Source organism: Petaurus breviceps, unplaced genomic scaffold, assembly GCF_028583685.1.
Source record: "Petaurus breviceps papuanus isolate PSGF00001 unplaced genomic scaffold, PetGlider_PUasm1.0 208, whole genome shotgun sequence".
Lineage (NCBI taxonomy): Eukaryota > Metazoa > Chordata > Mammalia > Diprotodontia > Petauridae > Petaurus > Petaurus breviceps.
In genome coordinates, this window is record NW_027185852.1 from 16,578,642 (window position 1) to 16,601,932 (window position 23,291).

General features: G+C 41.3%; 1 protein-coding gene across 7 annotated transcripts in view; it reads right to left on the reverse strand.

Moving 5' to 3' along the window:
* LOC138165296 (FGGY carbohydrate kinase domain-containing protein-like) overlaps positions 1-23,291 on the reverse strand; it is a 545,803-nt gene that overhangs the window by 409,155 nt on the left and 113,357 nt on the right. The window lies entirely within an intron of this gene.

Sequence of the window (23,291 nt, forward strand, 5' to 3'; positions counted from 1 at the left end):
CAAAGAAAACCAGGCCTTCGCTTGGACGTCTCCCTCCTCAATCTCCTTGTTTTTTCAACATGTCTTGAGATATTTACCACTTGTGTTATTTTGGCTTGCTTAAAGCTATGTAAGTCGAATCCTCCAGCAAGCTAAGACATAAAGCCTGTAAAAATATTGATGCAACTGCCAAGGGTATGTGGTATTTGACCTCCTATTAATAAAGACAAATTATTGCATTTCTCTGATATTTGAGTCTGCTCGAGCTTCCCTTAATTCCATCAGTATTCCATCCCACAGCTACTGGGGCTGCTGGGAGCAAGAAAGGGGTGGGGGTGGGGGGAAGGCAGGAGGAGGACAGGGGGTTAGGTTTCTGATTTACGAGGTGAAATATTAGTCTGATTTGAGAAACTGAAAATCTTAGCGGACCCGGGGAACAAAGTGAGACTTCCTGAGCGATAACAGCCTCAGCAGCCTGACCAAAACACGATGGAGGAGAGCAGGCTGCTCCAGACAAGCCAGGGGCCGTGGGATATGCAAACCACATGGGACCATGTGCTCAGAGCAAGACAAAATCAGTCCTAGCAATAAGGAGGGACATAGCCCTGGCCACTGTCAGCCAGAGGCTGGATGGTCACCTTGGAATGACAGAGGACAGTCTTTTCCAGGCTTGGCCTGCAGAAAATGGTCCCTGAGGTACTCTGCCCCCCATTTCTGAGATACTGGGGACTTAATGCTACTGAAAATGAAACGACAAAAGGCAGCTCTGTCCCATCTTTGAGAGCCAATGAGGAGGGAACTCTGTTAGCCTGCCATTTTCTTACTCATTCTGGCTCTTCCATGTGGTTCCTTTCCCCCAAGTCATGGATTATTATTATTAATTATTATTATCAATAAAAACACTTTAAAATATCTCATTGGATCCTCATAACAACTTTGAGAAGCAGGTGCTCTGGTTATCTCCATTTTACAGCTGCAGAGACAGAAAGTCTGAGTGACTTGCCCAGGGACATATAGTCAGGAAGTATCTGAGGCTGAACTGGAACCCAGATGCTCTCATTCCAAGGCCACACTCCATTCACTGCACTAGCTCAGTGCCCTTTTGCCAGTAATGATAAATATATAGCATTTTAAAGGCATGATGGTGGCACCACAGATTATAAAGGAGATGTTCTTATTGGTAGTCATTTCAGTCATGTCTGACTCTTCATGATCCCATTTGGGGTTTTCTTGGCAAAGGTAGTGACTTGGTTTGCCATTTTCTTCTCCAACTCATATCTACAGATGAGGAAACTGAGGCAAGCAGGGTTAATTGACTTGGCCAAGGGTGACACAACTATTAAATGTCTGAGGCCAGATTTGAACTCAGGTCTTCCTGACTCCAAGTCCAGTACCCTATCCATTGCACCACCCAGCTGCCCCCTTAAGTTAATTACTTGAAATCAATTAATTAAGTAGTTGATGGGTGAGATGCAACTAGAAACCATCTCTTAACTCCTCATGCAATCTGACTTTTTGATTTTTCCCTCACTTCAGGGAAACTGGAGAAGGGGAAACATTGTCTAAAAACTGAAGATTCAAGATTTGCCTGGCTCTATAAACACCCCCACACACACATGCACACACACACATGCACAGACACATACCCATACACACATGCACGCACACACGACACACATGCACAAACACACATGACATGCTCTTACTTTTCTTCTTTTAAACCTGAAGAGGCTTCCTGAAGCTCAGAGAATTGGAGATTGAGCACTACAAGGGACTTCAGAGGGCACTTAGTCCCACTCTCCCGTTTTCCTGAGGAGGATCTGAGGTCCAGATGGAGCGGTGACTGGCATAAAGTCAACAGGCAGCAAGTGGGAGGATCAGAATCTGTGCCTCCATTCCCTCAGGTCCAGTCTAGTGCTCTTTCACCTGTTACATTGCTTATCTTTTGCCCTTTACTTAATTTTAGAAACATCCTTCTGGAATTCTGCCCCTTCTGGGGCCATGGACCTGAGAGCTAGAAAGAAGCTTATAGAAAAGGTGCTTAATAAATGTTGGATGACTACTGTTGGGAGGTTGATTTGTACAAGTTGTAGCTTAGACTAGCTCACATCTAAAGTCCCTAGAGGCAGCCAAGATGGCAGAGTGGATAAAGCACTGGGACTCCAATTGGGAAGACCTGAATTAAATTACAGCCTTAGATTAGCTGTATGACCTTGGGCAAGTCACTTACCACCTGTTTGTCTCAGTTTCCTCAACTATAAAATAAGATTTTAACAGCACCTACCTCGAAGGGTTACTTTGAGGATCAAACAAGATAATACTTGTAAAGGGCTTGGCCCAGAGCAGGTATTATGTAGATGCTGGTTCCTTTCCTTCCTCCCAACCAGCTCTAAGGTACATATTCCTTTAACAAGGTCACAGGATGCTAAATTTTTGGGATGGCCTGGACCTTAGAGGACATTAATCTAGTCGTTTTACAGATTGCCAGTATCTCAGGCAAGATTTGAATACAGATCTTCCTGACTGCAAGTGTGGCCCTTTCATAACTATACTGCCTTCATAAATTTGTAATAAATGCACAAACACTTTATAAATACTTCATAAATGTGTATTGGACAGGAATATTTATTGGACTGGAATTGAGGACATTGGTCCATAAGCCCTAGCTTCTCTCTCATGTTGTAAGTGATAAGGGGCAAAGCTTCTGTCTGGTCCTTGACCTGCAAAGCCCTTGTCAAAGACCCAGCCTACACCACCTCTCCAGCCTCTCCCCCACTTCTACTCTGGTAGGTGGTGTCTCCAATCCCCAGAAACAAAGCAGTTTCTACCCCCTTGGCTTTCACTGCAAAGGGAGTGTGATGCTTGACTCCTGCTGCATTTTGGTACATGGTCAGCACCCAAAAAGGAAGAGGGAACAAAGAAGTAAAGAAAGGGGGCTTTCAAAATAGTCCTGTTTCCCTTTATGGGAAGCTGTATGCAGACCACACTCCTCCATTGAAAGATATTTAAATAGCCTTTTGGAAAATGGACATAGGGCTGGTCTTTGTTTAGCCTGGATGGATAAATAGTATCCTGAACAATGCATATTTCTTTAAGGTTTTGATATAATACATGACTTTGTGTTCTGAGGAAAGAAGGAATAAAGCAACTGAACTTAAATTTTATTACATGAATTCTGATTTTCTTTTAAAGAAAAAATAAAAAGAAAGGGCCCTTCAGAGCTGCATTCTCATCATCAAGAAACCACACTGGGCAAGCTCAGAGTTTTTCAGCCAACAGCAAACACATCCAAACCCTGAGATCACTTTCCTGAAATAGAAGACTACATATGTTTCTCAAATTTCACTTCAAGCCATGGCAGAACCCAAGACATAGAGATGGACTGAGCCAGCCCTGAATTCAGGCTTGGAGGTTGAAAGGCAAGGCGGGGAAGGGGAAGAACAGGGTGGGAGGAGGCAGGGAAAAGGAAGACAGCAGGGATGGAAGGGCTATGGAGGCTGAAGAAAGGAAGACCATTCTTTTAGTTATCAGACCCATTTCTTCAGCACCATCCAGACTTACACCACTCCCCCACCCCAAATCCTCCCACCCCCACAGCCCCTGTTTCACAGTCCTTGCACCAGGGCTGCTTATCAGCAGTCCTTACTTTGTCAAATTAAGATGCATTGCTCTGGATTAGCAAGACTCCTTAAATTCAGAATGACTTCATGGTTGGCTCAGAGTTCAATGTCTCCATGGCCAGATGCCAGGAACACGTCTGTGACAGCACCTCCCCTTTCTATACTGACCTGGCTGACTTTTTTCATGGCGGCAAACGATCCCAAGACTAAGCAGACGGGCTGTCACTGTTAATTAAAAGTCCAAACACCTCTCTCCAAAGGATCTCCATCTCAATATTTATGTATAATATCAGACTTCTCCCTGGCTAAGAGGGGGGCAATGTGCTTGAAGGGCATTTGGAACCCATTAATTTTTTGAGAAGACAGGCTGCCAGGACTCATAGACCCAGTGAAGTTGGGACAGTAAAGAAAGTCCAAAGATGAATGAGTTGAAGAGCATTTAGAAAGCATATGGAGAGCTCCATTTTCTAAAAAGAATAGTATCGGCACCATAATAAGAGCTGACACACTTTCCTGGGGAATGTGGTTTTTGGCACAGCCTAATGATACAAGCTGACAATTTTTCATATTCAGCAAAAAGGGAGGCAATCTTTTAAGTGACTGAGGAACACAAGCCTCCCTGACTACAATTTCTTAAGGGCTTTAAAGAATTCTCTGCTAATGTCCCCAGCCCTCGTTTAAAGGCAACAACAAAAAAGACAGTTGGATATGAATGCAATGGGATGAATTTCAAATCCAACCCAAATGAAACAATTTAATTCAGCAAGCACATGTTAGAGCCTACTCTCTAATAGGCCCCGGGGATAAAGATAAACATTAACTCCCTGCCCTTGGGAGCTTGCTTTTCCCTACTGGGGAAAAGGGTGCCAGTTAAGCAGATATCAAGTCATTGCAAGAAAGAGAGAGAACAAAAAATTAAAAACAAAAATTGGGTTGGAGTGAGACAGGAGAAAGTGCCTGGACTTTGCTTTGAAAGGGCCTAGAGATGAATCAATTTATCCAACAAGAATGTTGTATAATGGAGCTACCAAATGCCAGGCACTGTGCTAGGCAGATTCAAAGACAAGCAACATCAAAGCCCTCAAGGGGCTTACCTTGTGTTAGCAGAAGTCAATAAGCACAAATTGGTGTTCACCCTTCATTTTCAGAGAGGACCAATGACATCATGAAGATGATGTCATGACTTGTTTGTGAACGAGATTTCAGTGAGGCAGGACTGTGCAAAGTCACAAATACCAGTGGAAGGGGCCAAGAGACAGCGGGGTGCTGGCTCTGAATTCAGATGCTCTGGCTCCAAATCTTAGCCCTGTCATGCAATACCTGTGTTTCTTCAGACAATTCCCAACCATTCTGGGCTTCAGTTTCCTCATCTGTAAAATGACAGGTTGGGACCACATGGCCTCCACACTCTCTTCCAACTCTAAATCTATAGTCCTCTAATAAATACAAAATAATATGAGGTAATCTTATATGAAAAGGTCTGTGGTAAAGGAGAACAGGTCTAGCTTCACATAGGGGTCATGAGTTGGCCTTGAAGAAAGCTTAGGATTTTATCAGGAAAAGATGCCGCGTCATCACATTCAAGGGAAATGGAAGGTCACCCAACCAAGAGCATAGACGCAAACAATGGAACATCGTGTACTAGTACAGACATGGAATAAAGTTGGAAAGCAGGAAATGTGGCTACTGCTAAGTCCAACCAGGAACTCTGACCAGTGCCTACACCAATTCGCGGCTGGACCTTCTGGAGCCTACCTTACTGTGGGCTCTTGGGGTCTAGTAGATATTAAGGAAGGCAAACACAGCAATCACTCATGAGTGTTCTGATGCTCCCCCTGCCCCACCCCACCCCACAAAACACATTAAGAGGTTTCAGGGGCTTCTTATCACCTCCAGAGTCAGACAGCAAGCCCTCTGTTGGATGCTGAGAGCCCTTTCTACCTTGCTAGTTTTCTTACACACTCTTCCATTCAGTAGCTGGCCTCCTGGCTATTCCAGGACAAGAAACTCCATCTCTCAGCTCCTGGAATGCAGGAAATGCTCTCCCTCCTTACCTCCTCCCACAGACCTCCCTGCATTCCTTTAAGTCCCATCTTCTACAGAGGAAGCCTTTCCCAACCCCCCTTGATGATAGTGCCTTCCTTCTGCTAATTAATGCTTATCTATCCTGTATAGAGTTTGTGCATACAGGGTAAAGAGGTAGTGCTGTGGCTAGAGGATTGGGCTTGGAATCAGAGGAAGAATCTTCTTCATTAGTTCAAATCTGACCTCAAATACTTACTAGCTATGTGACCCTGGGCAAGTCACTTCACCCTGTTTGCCTCAGTTTCCTCATGTATAAAATGAGGTGGAGAAGGAAATGGCAAACCACTCCGGCATCTTTGCCAAGAAAACCGCCAATGGCGTCATGAAGAGTCGGACACGAATGAACAACAGAATTATTTTTTGACTTGTTGTCTGTCCCTTTAGACTGTGAACCCCTTGAGAGCAGAGACTGTTTTTTGCCTCTCTTTGCACCCCCAGAATTTAGCTTGGTGCTTGGCACATAATACATTCCTAATAAATATGTATTGAGTGACTGATTGACTTCCCAGACAGATTTCCATAGATTCCACATCTTTTGAAGGTCACATTACAAAGTCTTCTCATCTCCAGCACACAATACAATGATTGTTACATAGGAATCCACACCTACATGGGGTGGCCCCTCTCTATCAGCTACTTGACTCATTATATCATTAATTCTCACCCCTGGTTTAATGACAGTCAAGAGAGTATATCTGGGTACTTCCTCATAAATAGATATAAATGTACAATCTCTTTCATTAAAAACCTCTTTCATTAATTCAGAGTCTCCTGTCCTTTGTATGAATTTCAATTCATACAAAGAAATCACTCTTCCTATAAGCTTTCACCTATCACCATCATCACCATCGCCATCATCATCATCATCATCATATTTCTATAGCATTTTAATGTTTGCAAAGCATTTTGAAAATACAAGGTGTCCCCAAAGTCTTAGTGAAGTTCTAAGCTTTAATAAGCTCGAACCTCTCTGAGGCTTTTGGTACAGCCTATAGTTTCTCATTTGATCCTCAGGACAACAAGGAAACTGAGTAAGAAGTCAAATGACTTGGCCAGGGTCATAAAGCTAGTAAGCTTCTAAGGATGAATTTTAATTCAGACCTTCCTGAATCTAGGTCCAGCACTCTACCCACTATACCAGCTATCTCGGTGTTTATGTCCATGTACATGTCTATGTCTATTTCCATGTCCATGCATATGCATATATGTGTATATGTATGTATGTATGTATGCAACAAACATTTATATACATAAGTCAATTTGCAATGGATAGAGTGACAGGCCTGGAGACAGGAAAAATCATCTCTGTGAGTTCAAACCTGTCCTCAGACATTTATTAGCTGTGTGACCCTGGGCTTAACTCTGCCTTAGTTTTCTCATCTGTAAAATGAGCTGGAGAAGGAGATGGCAAACCACTCCAGTATCTGTGCCAAGAAAACTTCCAAAGAGCTCACAAAGAATCAGACACAACTGAAAAGACTGTTCGACACATATATTTATGTTAATATATATTTATATTAATCATATATGTCTATTAATATATCTATTAATACATACATATTCACACTCCCAGCCTCCTGGTTCGTATTTCTACACATGTATGTGATGCTAAATGTGTATGTTAACACATATATTTTCACTCCTAATTTGTGTATGTACACATCTATGTATGTGTACATGTATGTATTTACATACATTTTGTCTCCTCACCTTAAACGAACATCAGTGTTGCTAATTTATTAACAGTGTAACCAATAATTTAAAATATATTTTAACAACTAATATAATGAGGGAAAGAAATCATATTCCAAATCCCCTCTAATGATAAACTGCCCTACTAAGCTGTTCTCAAGTCTGGAAACATAGTCTCACATTGGACTCTTCCGGTGGCAATTCAAAGTATTTATCATAAACTATTTTCATAATGTGTCTTTGCAAGATAGTTAAATATAATATTTCAGAACATAAATTTTCTTAGAACTTTGTCTCAAACAGTCTCTGTCTCTCCTAAAGCAGGATAGTTAACCATATCCTGGGAATGATAGTTTAACTCTCATTCTCCTTCCTTACATATAGGAGGGTTCAACTGTTAACTCCCTGAGATTTCATTCTCCCTTAAAGATACAGTAATAGTGTTTATGGTCTCTTCAGGAGAGGTCATTAATTCTGGCATTCAACATACTCTCATAAATCTGGGGCTAAATGAGAACACAGAGTCCATCAAACACACCCTTATTCCAGTATTTTTTTTTTTAAGCAGTTGGGGTCAAGGGACTTGCCCAGGGTCACACAGCTAGTAAGTGTTTGGGGATAGATTTGAACTCAGGTCCTCCTGACTCCAAGACCCTGACTCAAAGGTCCTATCCTCACATTTTTTTTGAAGGAGAAAACTGAAGCATGGGCAGATTGTGGTTTGCCCTGGATTAACTATAGAGTGCCAGAGACAAAATTTGATACCAAGCCTTTAGACTGCAGACCAGGTGCCCTTTCTATTAAACAGTCTCTCATTTTCTTTGTATCATAATGGATGCTCAATAAATATTTTTGATTGAATTAAATTGAATCAGTATACATGGAGTCAGACACTATGATGAACAAACAAACAAAAATTTAATTTGAAACTCCATACCCACATGTGCAAGCTCTCTGTACCTCTCCATGTGTGATCAGACCAGGCAAGAGGAAAGCAGGGTGAGCCACTGTCTCTCTGGAGATATTGATTCTCTCTCTATGCAGCCCCAGCTTAAAGGAGCTTTTCTGGCTACCACATCACCCAGCTGGCTGCTTTTTAATGAGGTGCAATCTGCACCAATGAATCAAACACACATGCTAATGAGATGGGAGATCCATCGAAGTGCTTACATAAAACCCCCTTTTCTCGGGGTGGGGTGGGGGGGTGGAGGAATGGACAATTTACAATGTGAACTCAGGAACTTGCAGTGAACAGGAGCTGGTGGTGCAACAGATGGACACTGAGCCTGGAGTCAGAAACACCTGAGATCTCACCCAGCCTCTAGCACTGGGTGATCCTGGCCAAGTCGCTCAACCTCTGTCCCTCTGGAGTCTTCAACTGCAAAATGTTTCTACTAATAGTACCTACCTTTGAGGGCTGTTGTGAGAATAAAGTGAAATGATGTTTGTAAAGCCCTCAGTATGCTGCCTGGTACCTAGTAGGTACTTTACATATGCTTGGTCCCTTCCCTTTTGAGAGTTAGTCTTGGAAGTATTTTATAGGCTTTTAATTTAACCTCTTCATTTTTCAAATTAGTCAAGTGAAACCCAGAAAGGGGAAACAATTTGCCCAAAGTTACAAAAGCCTAAATTTCTAACCCAGGTGCCCTGCGCCCAACTCCACTACTTTTCTGAACTGCTTTTAAATCAAGTCTTCATTTTGCTACCAAACAGGTCTGTTTGAAACATAACTACAGGACGTCACAGCTTCATTGATTAAGAGCTGAAAAAGGGTCTTTATATTTGCCCTTTGAAAATTTCATCTTCGACTCAGTCAATAATTCTAATCCACAAGTCCCTTTGTTGACCTTGATGCTCTCATCCACTGTACGAGCTATTCCTTCCAGCATGGGGGCAGCTGCAACATTATAAAGTATGACGTGTTTTCACTTAAGTCATTCATGATACTGTTTAATAGGACAGATACAAGGACGGAGGCTTGTGACACACCAGATGAGACATTGTTCCAGGATGGCATTGTTCCCATAATCCCTTATCTTGGGGTATAAGGGTTTGGACAGTTTCAAACCTTTTTTAAAAACAATTTTTTATTGATATATTTTATTGACATTTTTTTCCTATATCTCCAGTATCCTCCCCAGAGAGCCATCCCACATAGTAAATAGTGTGTTTAAGAGGAAAAACAAGAAGTACAAGGGATTGATACTTTGAAAAAAGTCTTAAAAGATGTATGTGTTAACCTCCCACATCCACAGAGGGGTGGGATGGGGCAGACAGTCTTAAATATCTCAACTGTACTATCCATTTATGCCTGCATTTTACCAATAAGAAGGAAAGATGGAAAGGAGGGGGGAAGGAAGAAAGGAAGGAGGGAAAGGATGGAGAGAGGGAAGGATAGAGGAAAAGGAGGGAAGAAAAGTGGGAAGGAAGGAGGGAAGGAAAGTAGGAAGTAAGGAGGGAGGGAATGAGGGATAAAGAACAGGAAGGAGTGAAGGAAGGAAGGAGGGAAGGCGGAAGGGAAGAAAAAAGGAAGGAAAAAGGGAATGAGGGATACAGGAAAGGAAGTAGAGAAGAGAAAGAGGGAAGGAAGAAAGGAGAAAAGAAGGGAGAGAAGATGGTAGGGAGGAAAAAGAGACAAGGAAAGAGGGAAGGAAGGTAGGAAGGATGGAGGAAGGGAGAAAATGAAGAATAAAGGGAAGGAAGGAGGGAAGGAGAGAAGGAAGGAAGAAAGAAATGACCTCTTTCCAATGTTGTTGAAGGAGGACGTGAGGTGATACAGAGAACGGAGTGCTGGACTTGGAGACCTGAATTCCAATCCTGCCCCAATCCCTGATGTTGGGCAAGTCACATAACCTTCCTTGCTCAGCTCCAGTTTCCTTCTCTCTTAAATGGATACAATAATAGCACTGAGCCCCCTGAATTGTTGTGAAGATCAAATAAGATAAGGTACATCAAAGGGCTTTGATTAGCATAAAGTGTTACATAAATGTTTGCTAGTCTTATCATTTCCATCAAAAAGATGACATCCTTTTCATCATGATCATTACCATGTCTGAAGTTTGCAAAGAGCTTTCCATATATTGCCCCATTTGATCCAATCCTATGAGGTTGGTTCCATGGGAATATTCTCACCATTTTACCTTGACCCTCGGAGAGCTAAAGTGTTACACTCAAAATCGAGAAGCAGGAAACCTTTTACAGATGAAGAAACTGAGGCAAACAGGGTTAAGTGATTGAGCAGGGGTCAAGCTCACATCCTCCTGATGCCCAGTCAACTTCCACAATGATTTTATACTTCATAAAGCTGAATTAAAGTTAGACTGTGGTGTGACATTGTGAAACCATTCACAGAAGGATTATCAAAGAGATCTGGGTAACTCTGAACACATCTCCTCATCCAAATTGGAAAAAAATAAAAACAACCCCCCAAATTGTGTCAGAGCCCTGTTAGAGTTAATAATCAGTGAAGAGTACCTAGTACCTTCATATGGCCATTGCTCTTCTGCTGTTAATTCCTGCCATCAGGGAAAGAGGAAAGGTTCTTTTTTTTCTCTTCTGTCTAGTGTAGAACTATCATAAACTTATTTTCCAAAGAAGTTTAGTACTAGTGGGTCATCCCCAAAAATGAAAACTTGGGGAAGGAAATGTTGCATGATTCATTCTTCCTAGAAATCTTGATGGGTTCCTGTTTCTCAGAAGTCATCCTCCAAAAGAAGGCTGTGGCTCTTTATCAGCCTACTTCCACATCAGCATTAAGGCTCTGAACAGTTCGATGGGGACAATTTCACTCAAGGCTTAAACAAAGAAGGACCATCCTTTCTAGGAAGGGTCTGAATTCAGGCAAGATGTACTTTTGATTTCCAAAGAGAAGGGGAAAGAAAAAGAAAAGTGGAAAAGAAGTTATCTTGACCCTGATAGTGGAAAATGTTATGGGCAACCAAACAAGCTAGCTCCAAATTTAGAACACCAGAGATTAAAAAAAAAAAACCTTTCATTAAATTAAAGAAAAGATATATACTTTGTTAAGTGCTCTGAGAACACTAAGTAGTCATAAGAAATTTCCCAAGTCTCACAAATTTCAAGAATTTCACCCAATTTTTTTTCCAAAAACCCCCCCAAAAGATCTGTATCTAAATACTCTATGCAACTTAAACATTGATTCCTTTTTGGGACTGGGATTAGGGTCTCACAGATCAGAAACTGACAATGTTAAGGGACCTTTGGACGATTACACATTATGATCCCCCCCCCCCATTCTATGTTCCAAAGTGGTTCACCATATAGGACAGGCCATGTCTTCCCTCTTTTCCTTTTCACAGGCTGTCCTTTCTTCCTGGGATATGCCCCTTTCCTCCTGCTACATGTGGAATCCCACACGTCCTCCAAAGCTTAGCTCGAGGCCAGTCTTAATTCCTTTGGCTGCCAATGTCCCTTTTAGTACAATCAGTATGTTTTTGCAACATGTATATCTAAGATTATACATGTATATGTACTGTACATACATATATGTATATACTGTAAATATACTGAATATATGATATTCCATATATATGTATTATTATTAACAGTTAACATTTATATAGTACCTACTGTGTTCCAGGCTTTGTGCTAAGCACCTTACAATTATTATTTCATTTGATCCTCACAACAACCCTGGGACATAATTTCTCTTATCACACCCTTTTATGGATGTGGAACCCAAGGCAAACCGGGGTTAAGTGCCTTGCCCAGGGCCACACAGCTTGAAAGTGCCTGAGGCTGATTTGAACTCAGATCTTCCTGACTTCAGGCTCTGTCCACTGTGCAATCTAGCTGCCCCACACTTGTATATACATATACAGATATATAGAGATGTCGAGCCATAGATCCTGTTATCTGTGAACGTGCTGTCTTCCCCCTTGTAGCATGGAAGCTCCTTTCATCCAGGGATTGTCCCCACTGTTCTTCATTCCTCATTTTTGAAGAGGAGCAATCTCATCACAGGTGATGTCTTGACTTGTGAGTGAATAAGATTTAAGTGAATTAGATTTTCACAGAGCAGCAAAATGTTGTCAGACTCACTCTCTTTTCCAGAGTCATCGAATTTTGGTGACAGGACAAAAATCAAGATGACTGGGGATGGCCTGGGATGAGAGGGATGGCCTTGGTGTCTTCAACATCTAAGCAAACTCTAAGGTCTCCAGCCGGCTTCATGGAACAAATTCTTCTCACCCACACCTTCCACTGGGGGAGGTCTTCACGTGCTTGGGGTAGACAGCCCCCTAACTCCCTGGTAAGTTTGACGTTGGTTAGTTATCCTCAGTCTGCTTCAGCCCATCTGCCAAGATGGCTTATTAGAGTGTGACCCCTGCACAGGCTACAAGTTCTTGGAGCCATAAAGAGTATCCCCATCACTCTTGTCATTAGAACCACAGTTCCTAGAATAGTGCCTAGCACCTACTTGTGACTAGACTGATCTCCTCCTTGTCAGAGATTTAGAAACTAACATCCTGAGAGGTGAAGTGATTTGTCCCGGGTCACAGAGTTAGCAGGGAGAAGATTTGGGATCTGGACCCACAGTCCTAACATAAATCCAGGGATCTCTCCTATACTCTGGTTAACATGTAGCTTCAAGGACTAAAAATCCTATCTCACTGACTATTGCTTTCCACTTGTGTTTCCCTAAGATCAACTGGTGTTGCTTTAGCACCTCCTATGTTTTCTAAATGAGGTTATGTGATCCCCAGACCCACTTTGCAGTATGACATATGCAGTTCTAAAAACACTGATCACCTAAATAGGGTGGGGCAAGGCGGGTGCTTTATGAAACAAACCGTGCAGCACCTATGTAAATTTTGAGACAGCCTGGGGTTGTAGAAATAGTGCTAAGTTGGAAGTCACACAAGCCGGTAAGTGGTACAGTCAATAGAATGCCAGTCCTGGACTGAGGCAGACTCATCTTTCCAAGTTCAAATCTGGCCTCAGACACTTACTAGCCGTGTGACCCTGTGAAAGTCACTTAGCCCTGTTTACCTAAGTTTCCTCATCTATAAAATGAGTTGGACAAGGAATGGCAAACCACTCCAGTATCTCTGCCAAGAAAACCCCAGATGGGGTCAGGAAGAGTCAGACAGGACTGAAAGGACTGAGTAACAAACAACAGGGAAGTCACATAAACACAGGATTTCAGAGTATAAAAGGAATCCAGGTACCATCTTGTCCAAAAAACTCTCTACAACATCTCCAGTGAGTGGGATTGTGGAGAGTGTTCGACTTGAAGCAGGAAGGCCTTAGTCAGTGTGACACCAGCATCTCTATTAACTTATCTGTAAAATGACAGGATTTAATTAGGTAGCCTCTGATGTCCCTTAACCCCTGATTTTATGAACTTATGGCCATTGAACCTTTGCTTCAAGGTCTCAAATGAGGCAGAACCAATTATCTGCTGAGAGAGCCCTGCCAATTTTTGGAAAATTCTAATTGTTGAGAATTATTTTCTTATATCAAACCTAAAAATAACAAAATGTGATTTTCACCCATTGCTTGGGTCTATCCTCTTGAGGATGATAGAACAAGCCTAAGCCTTCAATATGTGCTAGCTCTATAAATAGCTAAAGACAGCTATTAACCTCTATCCCAGTCTTTTTTTCTGAAGGCCAAACATTGCAAATGTAGAAACTGAGGCAGCATGATCTAGTGAAAAAAAAATGCTTTATAGTCATAGTATCTGGGTACCTGTTTTCCTCTTTGGCCCTTACAATTTGTGGGATTTTTAACAAGTCACCTCAACTCTCTGTGCTCCATTTCTTTTCTCTGTAAAATGAGGGGTCTGGACCAGAGGAATCCTTTGGGGAGAAAACCCCTGTATGTGTGGTAGATATGGGAGAGGAGACTTCCATAACTCACATTTGTACTGACATGAGAAAATTCCAAAGAGAGAACTCCTCTGACTCTTATTACAATGGCAAAGTCTGGCCAGTGCTGAAGGTCCTCAAAGTTTACCAGGCACATCACTGTAGGGAAAGTCCAGGCAGAAGATAAGTATAGGAAAATCTGGACTCAGAGTGGACATTTATGTACAGGAAATCAGTACCTGGAAGAACTTGGTTAAATGTATCATTTGCAGGAAACATTTTTTCCAGAAATCCTGCTTTGGATGATTAATTGAAAATGTATTAAATATGAAACCCTGTGTGACCACAGGCATTGTTTATGGTGAAATTTCAATCAATCTTTAATTCTGCCTCAACCAGCACATTCTCCTTCTTTGCTGCTGGTTGATCCCAGGGTGCTATTCCGGTTTTCTTGGTCTCTGTGTTAACAATTCACCTTAACATAATCCTCCCATTTGATTCAGGTTAAATTTAGAGAGATGTTTGCTTCTTCTCACAAGCGATCTTCCTAGCTGCTACTGAAGCCTTCAAGCGAGGGGGAAATTTCCTTCTTAAAAAATCAATTTCACTTTATGATAGCTGTACTTGTGAGACCCCCTCCCATTTCCCTTACCTCAAGACTAAACCTACATGTATTTATCTTCCTTCCATTGTTCCTCGATCTGTCTTCTTGGATGAAGAAAAACCAGTCCGATATTTCTTCCATGTGATGTTCCTTTAAATGCTTAGAGAGTTCTCACAGTCCACAGGCAGATCTCTTCTCAAAACCAAACCACCCACGTTCACAAGACAATTGATTTCTATACAGAAAAGGTCCTTTGAACTTGTCCAATGCCATGACTTTAATTTAAACTGCAGGTTAGAAGAGTGACATTCCTTACTTGACTACACAGTTAGTAGTAGTAGGTGACAGAGGTGGAGTTCTCAGGTTCTCAGACTTCAAATCAAGTGTCCTTGCTCAGTTCAGTAAACTGCTTCTACAATTGATGGCTTCATGGCATGATTTCCAGGGCTCTCATCCTTCTGCTCAACTTCCTTCCCACATTCATATATCAGAGAAGGCTGAAGAAGCCTAGGGCCTGAAAGGATGCCCATGGTGACCATTGCGGAACTCATGGTATAACTCCCCAAATACTTCCAGTAATCATCCTTAGAGATAGAATATTATTTTGTGGAAACAGGACTAGACTCAGTCAGGAGGAGCTGCATCTGAGCCCTCTTTCTGACATCCAATGACCCTTTTACATGCACAAGTGATGCTGATTTTTTTTTTCCATTTGCAACTTACAAGGCATTACAGATCTGTATCACTGGAGGGAATTTTCACACCAAGAAGTCCTCGCTCCAATACAATCAGAATATGAAGGTTGATTAAATTAAGTGATGAGTAAATGTCAAAGCATTTAATGAACTCTTTGTGCTAATCACTGTGCTAAACATATGGTTACTTATCTGCATCAAGAAACCACACTGCTGCCCTTCTTTTTCCACTTTAAACTACAAAACAGGGAGCCATGTACAGGCATCCTAATCTATATCTCATCACTGGACCCAGATGCCTCTAGAAGAGAAAGTGAGGCTGGTGACCTTGAACAGCCTCCCTCACTTAAATCCAATTCACTTCCGAGTCATGGTATCACCTTCCTGATGTCCTGGCCCTCTGAGAAAAAAGAAAAAATTTCAACAACCAACTCCAAAACGTCACCCAGCATAAACAGGAAGATCCTTTTCCCAGTTGGGGAGTGATGATTTTTAAAATCCTCATCCCCCTATCAGTAAATGAGAGAGTGTGAAATTTCCCAAAAGAACTTTTTAGACCCCCCGGTAAATTCTTTGTTTATTGCTTCAGTGGACTGAAGTGAGAGAGTCTGGGTGATTTAGAAAAGCTGACAGTGTTCTCCTGGAAAGGCTTTGCAAGGGTGGAAAACCTGCGGTCTTTTAGATCCTTAAGCCTTTTGACTGAAAGAAGGTTGCACTTAAGGATCCAGAAGGCCACATGTGACCACAGGTTTCCCACCCTGGGTTAGGGAATAGTAACGCATTAACAATCTATGATGAACATATTCAAGGGGAAAGATTTCGGGAAATTTTATCAACAGACCCTGCCCCAGGGGCAAGGCTGGGAAAGTGATACCTTTATCATTTCCAGCAGAGAAAATTACTGGGTGGCTCCTCAAGGGGAAGTTGTCAACAGCCTAGAACACCCAAAGTATGTTTGGCCCAATTTGGAAATAGATTGCACTCAGGACACTGAGAAGAAAGTATCTTTGACAGGGCACAAGTCTTGGAAGGGAAGCTGAGATCAATTTGCCAGCCAGAAATCACTTAAGGGAAAACTTCCTCTATAACAAGCAAGTCAAGGAAGACTCAAGACCAGTTCATGTCTGATTTGGTAAAAGAGACTTCTTTAGTTTCTGAGTTTAAGGCAGTAAGCCAAAATAACCAACCAAACAGCCTGATAGAACAGAAATCTTATGAATACAATAGAAGGAAAACCAATTTGATTTCACAGTCACCTGTCAAGTAGTAAAGAAATCCCCTGGGAGAAAAAGCTAATAACTATGCCATGTGTTGCAAATGTTTTTGTCTGACAAAACCTTTAATTCTCATCAGAAAAACCACAGAAGAAAGAAAAATCATAAATATGATCACTGTGACAAATGGAGGTCATCCAGGGAAAAGACACAAAATATAATCAGTGTGGCCCAAGGTTTGTTCAGAAATCTCACTTACCTCAATAGATAGCAAAGAATCTATGTAAGAGAAAAATTCTATATATGTGATCAGTTTGGAAGAGAATTCAGAGATCAAAGTTGTCTAAGCATCAAAGGGTGCTTATAGCGAGAAAGCCCTATACATGTGAAAACAATAGAATAGGTTTTAGACTTAAATCCAGTTTCCACAGGCATCACAGGGCACACTAGATTTAACCTCATAAATGCAATCTACTGGAAGACCATTCATGAATCAATTAAAGTAGACTGAGCATCAGTGAGAGAAAATTTATAAATATAAAATTTATAATAAAAAAATCAAATATCAATCAAATTTTAGCATGGATCATAAAATCTACCAAAGGGAAAAATCCTATAAATGTGATCACTATGACTATCACTAGTTTATTTGGCTGTCAGCTGAGAGAACATCAGAGAATACACATAGAAGATCTCCTACAAGCATGATCAGTGTAAGAGGGAATCCAGTGATCAACTAAACTTGCTCCTGTAGGCATCAGAGAATCCACACTAGGGAGAAACATTACAAATGTGATCCGAGTAGGAGAACATTGAGAGATCAGTTAAGTTTGGCTCACCATCATAAAATCCACAAATATGAGAAACCCTATAAATGAAAAATTCAGATATCAAACACATTTTTATATGCCTCATAAAATCTGCTACGAGCAGAAACCCTAAAAATGTGATCATGGAGGTAAAGGATTCATCCAGAAAGCTCATCTCACCAGTGATCAGAGCATCCACATGTGTTAATGTAGTTAGGATGCCAAAGGCTTCATGCCAAGAATAGCCATGAGCACTCATGAGTCCTTGCAGGAGGGAAAGTCCAGTATATATGGTGAGTATAGGAGAGGATTCAACCCGCACTCAGATTTTTTTAGATGTCAGCAAATACACAAGGGAGAAACCATAATACTATCAATATTGTGGCAAAAACTGTAGGTTGAAAACAGGCCCTAGGAATCATCAGAACCTTTGTGCTAGAGAAACCCTAAGATCCTAGAGTATATTGACTCAGAGACTGGATATTTGTGTTTAGGCAAAGATACATGAAGGACTTCAGAGATACCAGTTCAAGGAAGGGCTTGGTCTTGGGCCCATCATGACTCCATTCTTTTTTTCAAGGGTCTGAGTAAGTCATGTGAACTAAATGGATAATGGTCATGTCTCAGACAAACATCCATCTGTACTTGTATAATTGCAAAAACTATGTAGGATTGTGGAGGGAGGTTTAGACTTGGGGTCTCCAAGTAACGGTAAATGACAAAGGAGTTGATAGTCTCCCTCCATGAAAGGGGTTTCATGCCAGGAATTCCCAGTGATAAAATTACAGCTACCAGCAGTGAAAGAATGAAGGGATAAGAACGTTACTCTTTGCCAGGCTCGGAGCTAAGGGTTGTTGTGTGTTTGCTGTTGAATCATTTCAGTTGTATCCAACATTTCATGACTCCATTTAGGGCTTTCTTGGCAAGTTTATAGGAGTGGTGTACCAGTGACTTCTCTGACTCATTCTACAGGGGAGGACACTGAGGCAAACAGGGACAAGTGACTTTTCTAGGGTCACATAGCTAAGGGAATATATATATTTTCTGAATATATATATTCAGAGTGACTGAAGCCAGATTTGAACTCCAGACCTGGTACTCTCTCTAGCTGCCTCTCATGCTAAGGGATGGATATGTAAATATAAACAGTGGATCTTTCAGGAGCATCTATTCTATGGGGGTCTTGGGTCTAGGGAAGTACCAGAGAGGATGAGCTTATCCACAGGGCAAATCACTCACCTGTTCCCAATAACAATGCTTCCTGTGCCAAAAGAAAGAATTGAAGTGTGGAAGAGATAGATGCTGTCAGAATTGGAAAAGCAAAGCAGGTGACAAAAGAACTTATGGAAAATGATCAATGGCCTTTGAATTGCCCAATCACTAACATTTTAGTCACTTTGTTCTTTTTTTTTTTAATTTTATTCTGAACTTGAGAAATAAAACAAGCATTTCCATAACACAATAGAATAAGAAAAGAAAAAGATGACTGCACATAAAACTGCAAATCTATTATGTACAATTTTCTAATCCTTTAAAATGTATAATGAAGTTATTGTGCAACTTTTCCCCCTTTTTTCCTTTCCCTCTCTGCCCCCCGATGGCTATTATTAGACAAAAATATGTAAATGCATACGTAAAATCATATTTTATGTAAAATAAAATTTAATCTTTTAGAAAACCCCTTATTTGCATTGTCTCCATCTGGGTTTGCTCTAATTCATTGAGGGAGGACGAGAAGGGAAGGGAAGGGAAGCTGAATGTGTCTGATGGCAGTTGTGCATGTAAGGATAAAGTTCCCATCATGCTTACAAGAGTAGACCTTAGAAGCTGTAGAGTATTTATGGAGAGAAGTTCAGTGTTGGGGGCAGGAGGACCAAGGCCCCAACCCTGCCTCTGACATGTACTGACATGTTTACCATCAGCAAGTGGTTCAGGCAATTCTGGCACTTCATAAATTACACAGATCTGCATCAGTGGGTGAATCCTCACACCTAGGCTATGCCCATCCCAGTGAAATCACAGGTACCTCTTTGTATTAAAAAAAAGCCCACAGCTACCCTACTTTTTCCATTGTAAACTCCAGAACATATCAACCAGTACATACAAGAAGATTCTTTGCCCATTTGGAGAATTATTTATTAAATCTTCATCCTCCTGGTAAATAAATAGATTAGTTTCAAATTTCTAAATAGAACTTTTAATTATTACCCATCAGTGGACTCCTTCTTTATTGTTTCAGAGAACTGAAGCGAGAACTGCCTAGTGAACCTTGAAGAATGATTATGGTATTCAGAATGGCCAACAATGCTCTTCCGAAAAGTCTGAGGAGTAATGAAGGCAGGACTGACTGGGAAACACAATTTCAGGAGGAAGATTTCAAGCACCCAGATTGATGAGTCTTCCTCAGGGGCACGGCTAGGGAAGTGGGAACTTTGACATTTTCACTAGTGAAAAGTACATAGTGAAATTTCCCAGCAGCTTAGGACACCAGGAGTATACCTTGGCAAGGTCATCAAACACACGCAAGAAAGATCACATCAATGTCTTCAGTGTGATTAAAATTACTGTTGGCAATCAAAACTGAGAGCTCATCAGAGGATCCACACAGGGGAGACATCCAGTACACAAGACCAGTATGGCAAAGGGTTTGTTCAGAATAGTCGGTTTGCTACATATCATAGGATAAATCTTCCTGTCTCTATATTCTATCCCTTTCTCCTAGTTTATCTTCAAGATATAACTGGGAAAAATCTCATTCCTTTTTCATGTGATGCCCTTTTGATCGTTGAAGACAGTTCTTGTGGCCCACAGACAGACCTTTTCTCAAAGTCATCCTAAGGTGGATAAAAGTATTTAATTCTTTTTTGGAGAATTAAGCACTGTTCTATACATTGTGTACGGGTCATTAATTTTCAGAGGATGAGAATTAATTTTAAATACTTTATATATAAATATACTTTAAATACTATATTTAAATATATACTGAGAACAAAGGAGAACAATTCAAAACCCTTTTAGGAGGCATCTTAGAAGAGTGGACAGGGCAAAGGTTCTAGATCAAGAAGCGATTAGACAAATCCTCATTCTTCTCTGTATCCCACTGAAACTATGGGCAAGTCAATTAACTTCTCTGGGCCACAGTTGGAATCAACAAACTTGATGTTTCCTTCAGATCTCACCTATGGAAATCAACCACGCTTGGACACACTTACTCACCATGTCTTCTCCCAAGGCTTTTCCTCTTCAGTCTCAACATCCTGAATCCCTTCCATTCTTTATTGGATAGCACAGACCACTGACATTGCTGTACCCCATTGGTCTCTTCTGGCAGCTCCCCAGCTTTAAACTGTAGCACCAATAAATTCATAAAGCGCTGTAGCTGTGCCCTGACCACCTCAGAACTCAGGCAATGAATTCGACTATCACCTTAGATGTCACTTTCGTTTTTTGAATTGCTCAGTGAATTACAGACTGATATTGAGATTGCAATATATTAACCCCCCAGAAAGTGTTGTGACCGGCTGTATATACATGACTCTGACACTTTATACTTTTGAAGATGTTTGGAATCACAGTGCACATGTTGCTTTTAATTTCTCTCATAAGTGACCTGCTATCCTGGTGATCATTGGAGAATCAGTCATTACCGAATGACTTGTTAGCTACAAATGCAGCCCCAATAAGCCTGTACAATAAGCCCCTGGTAACTCACTAGTTATTGCTTTTAATTTTCATCTGGAACTCTTGAGTGAGGTAGTTTGAACGTGCCAACATAGCTTCACATTGCCACAATCCATAGAATGTGAAATTCTGCTTAAATACTTCTTCAGAGCCCCAATTTCCAGAATAGCCCAGACCAACAGCAGGAAGTTAATGGATTCTTGTTCTTTGATGCGCTGATCTCCAACTCTTTCTGAACTTCCAGTCCCAGAGAGTTGCCTAAGGTGCAGACAGCTTATTTGCATAGTCAGAGACAAGACTACCCCATGTCTCTCTAATACCAAGGTCTGATCTCTATCCACTGTCTGGATGCCTCTAAAGACATTAATTGAAAATATATGTGAATCAGCACATGGCCTTGATTTCCTGGGCATGCCCAGAAACCTCCATTCAGTTCCTTCCCAGAATTCCAGGGTTCCTATCAGCCTAGTTAGAGGTCAGCCTCTGGGGGAAGGTGTTGAGAGGAGAAGTTCCAAAGGGAGGCTGAGTGTTAGCACCTGACCTTGGGAGAAATCAGCAGGATTTTCTGCTTAATGGAGATGGCTTTCTGAGCGATTAGTGTGAGGCTGGCTGCCTTTGAGAACATAAGGTTACCCAGCTAAATCTCCAGGGTCTGAGCTCATTCTTAGTTTCTCCCATAGACCCCACCCCTTTGCTTCAAGGGTGGCAGGCTAGGATCAAGACAGAACCAGTCTGCAGTCCTTCCTGCAGTTACTAAACTTGTGCAGTACAATACCTCAGGAGAGAGGCCATGTGAAAGATTAAATTGGTCTACCCTTTGGGGCTCTGGGTTAAGTACAGAAATATACTGGTCACCTATCCTAAAGTCCCAGGTTCCTCTGTAAGTTCCTAACAGGCAATGAGCTCCTGGACCATTGGCTGGGGCGGTCACTCCATAGTCTGTCTCACCTGTCTGTTTTAGGCCATTTCCCAAAACCAGAGAAATGGTCTTGTCTTCTTGGCCATGGTGTCCAGCCCCTGGATCATAAGGTAGAGCTTTGTGACTGGGCTTCCTTTCCTCATCCAGAGAAATCTGTCCTGATCTGGCCTATAACTTACATGCACCTCTTAGTCTATCAACTTCTAATGATGTTATCTAGCCCCTCCCAACTTTGCATTACTGCAAGATTGAATGACCAAGCCAAAGAGCCTTGCTTTGGGATCCATAATTTTTTTTTTTTCCATCAAGGACTCTTTTTAGAATAATGCTTTTAAATGCATAAAACAAAATGCACAGGGATAAAAAGTAAAGCAATTTGATGGAAATGCAATTATCAGAACATTAAACAGGTTCCCGGACCCCAGGCTAAGAGCCTTCCACTATTCTGTTACTGCCTGAACTGTCTAACTGCCTAATAACACTGACCTCAAGAAGTTAGAGACTAAAAGGGTTCTGATGAAAAGTTGAGGAATCCTCCAATATCTCTTTTTTTAGTTTATGTCAAAAATAAGGAACGTTTTAGCACTGAGCTGTCCACAAGGAAACCATTTAGAAACAGCAAGTAGACACTATCTGATTATCTGAATACAGTTAAATCAGAAGGTTTGTGGTCTTTATTAAGTTGCTTCCAAAAATAGGGATTAAAATCTCTCAGAAATGGAAGAAACACAATATTACATTTGCCACACTATGGCAATCTAAAATAAAATCAAGACCAGTTGAATTTTATTGCTCCTTTAGTGACAGTGAGACATGCTTAATCTTATATTTCTAGCTTACAGATTCATGGATTCAGAGTGGTATGGAAAAGGGCCAGCATCAATGATGGGAAGCACCACCTTGCTATGACCATTGCGCAGACAGGCCACCATATTCATTTCAAGTCAATTGCTGACTGACTTTGTTACTGATTCTCAACCATACAGAATCAGGGAACAGAACAGACATCATGGGCAGAACAAACGTTGCAAATCATTCCTTGTTTGGAACGAGAAAGACTTTCATTTGCTTTGCGGAAGTCAACATCTACGTGAGCAAAGTTGGTAGAGTGCTATACTGGTCCAAATATAGCCTGATCTCACCTAAAATCCTAAAATGAG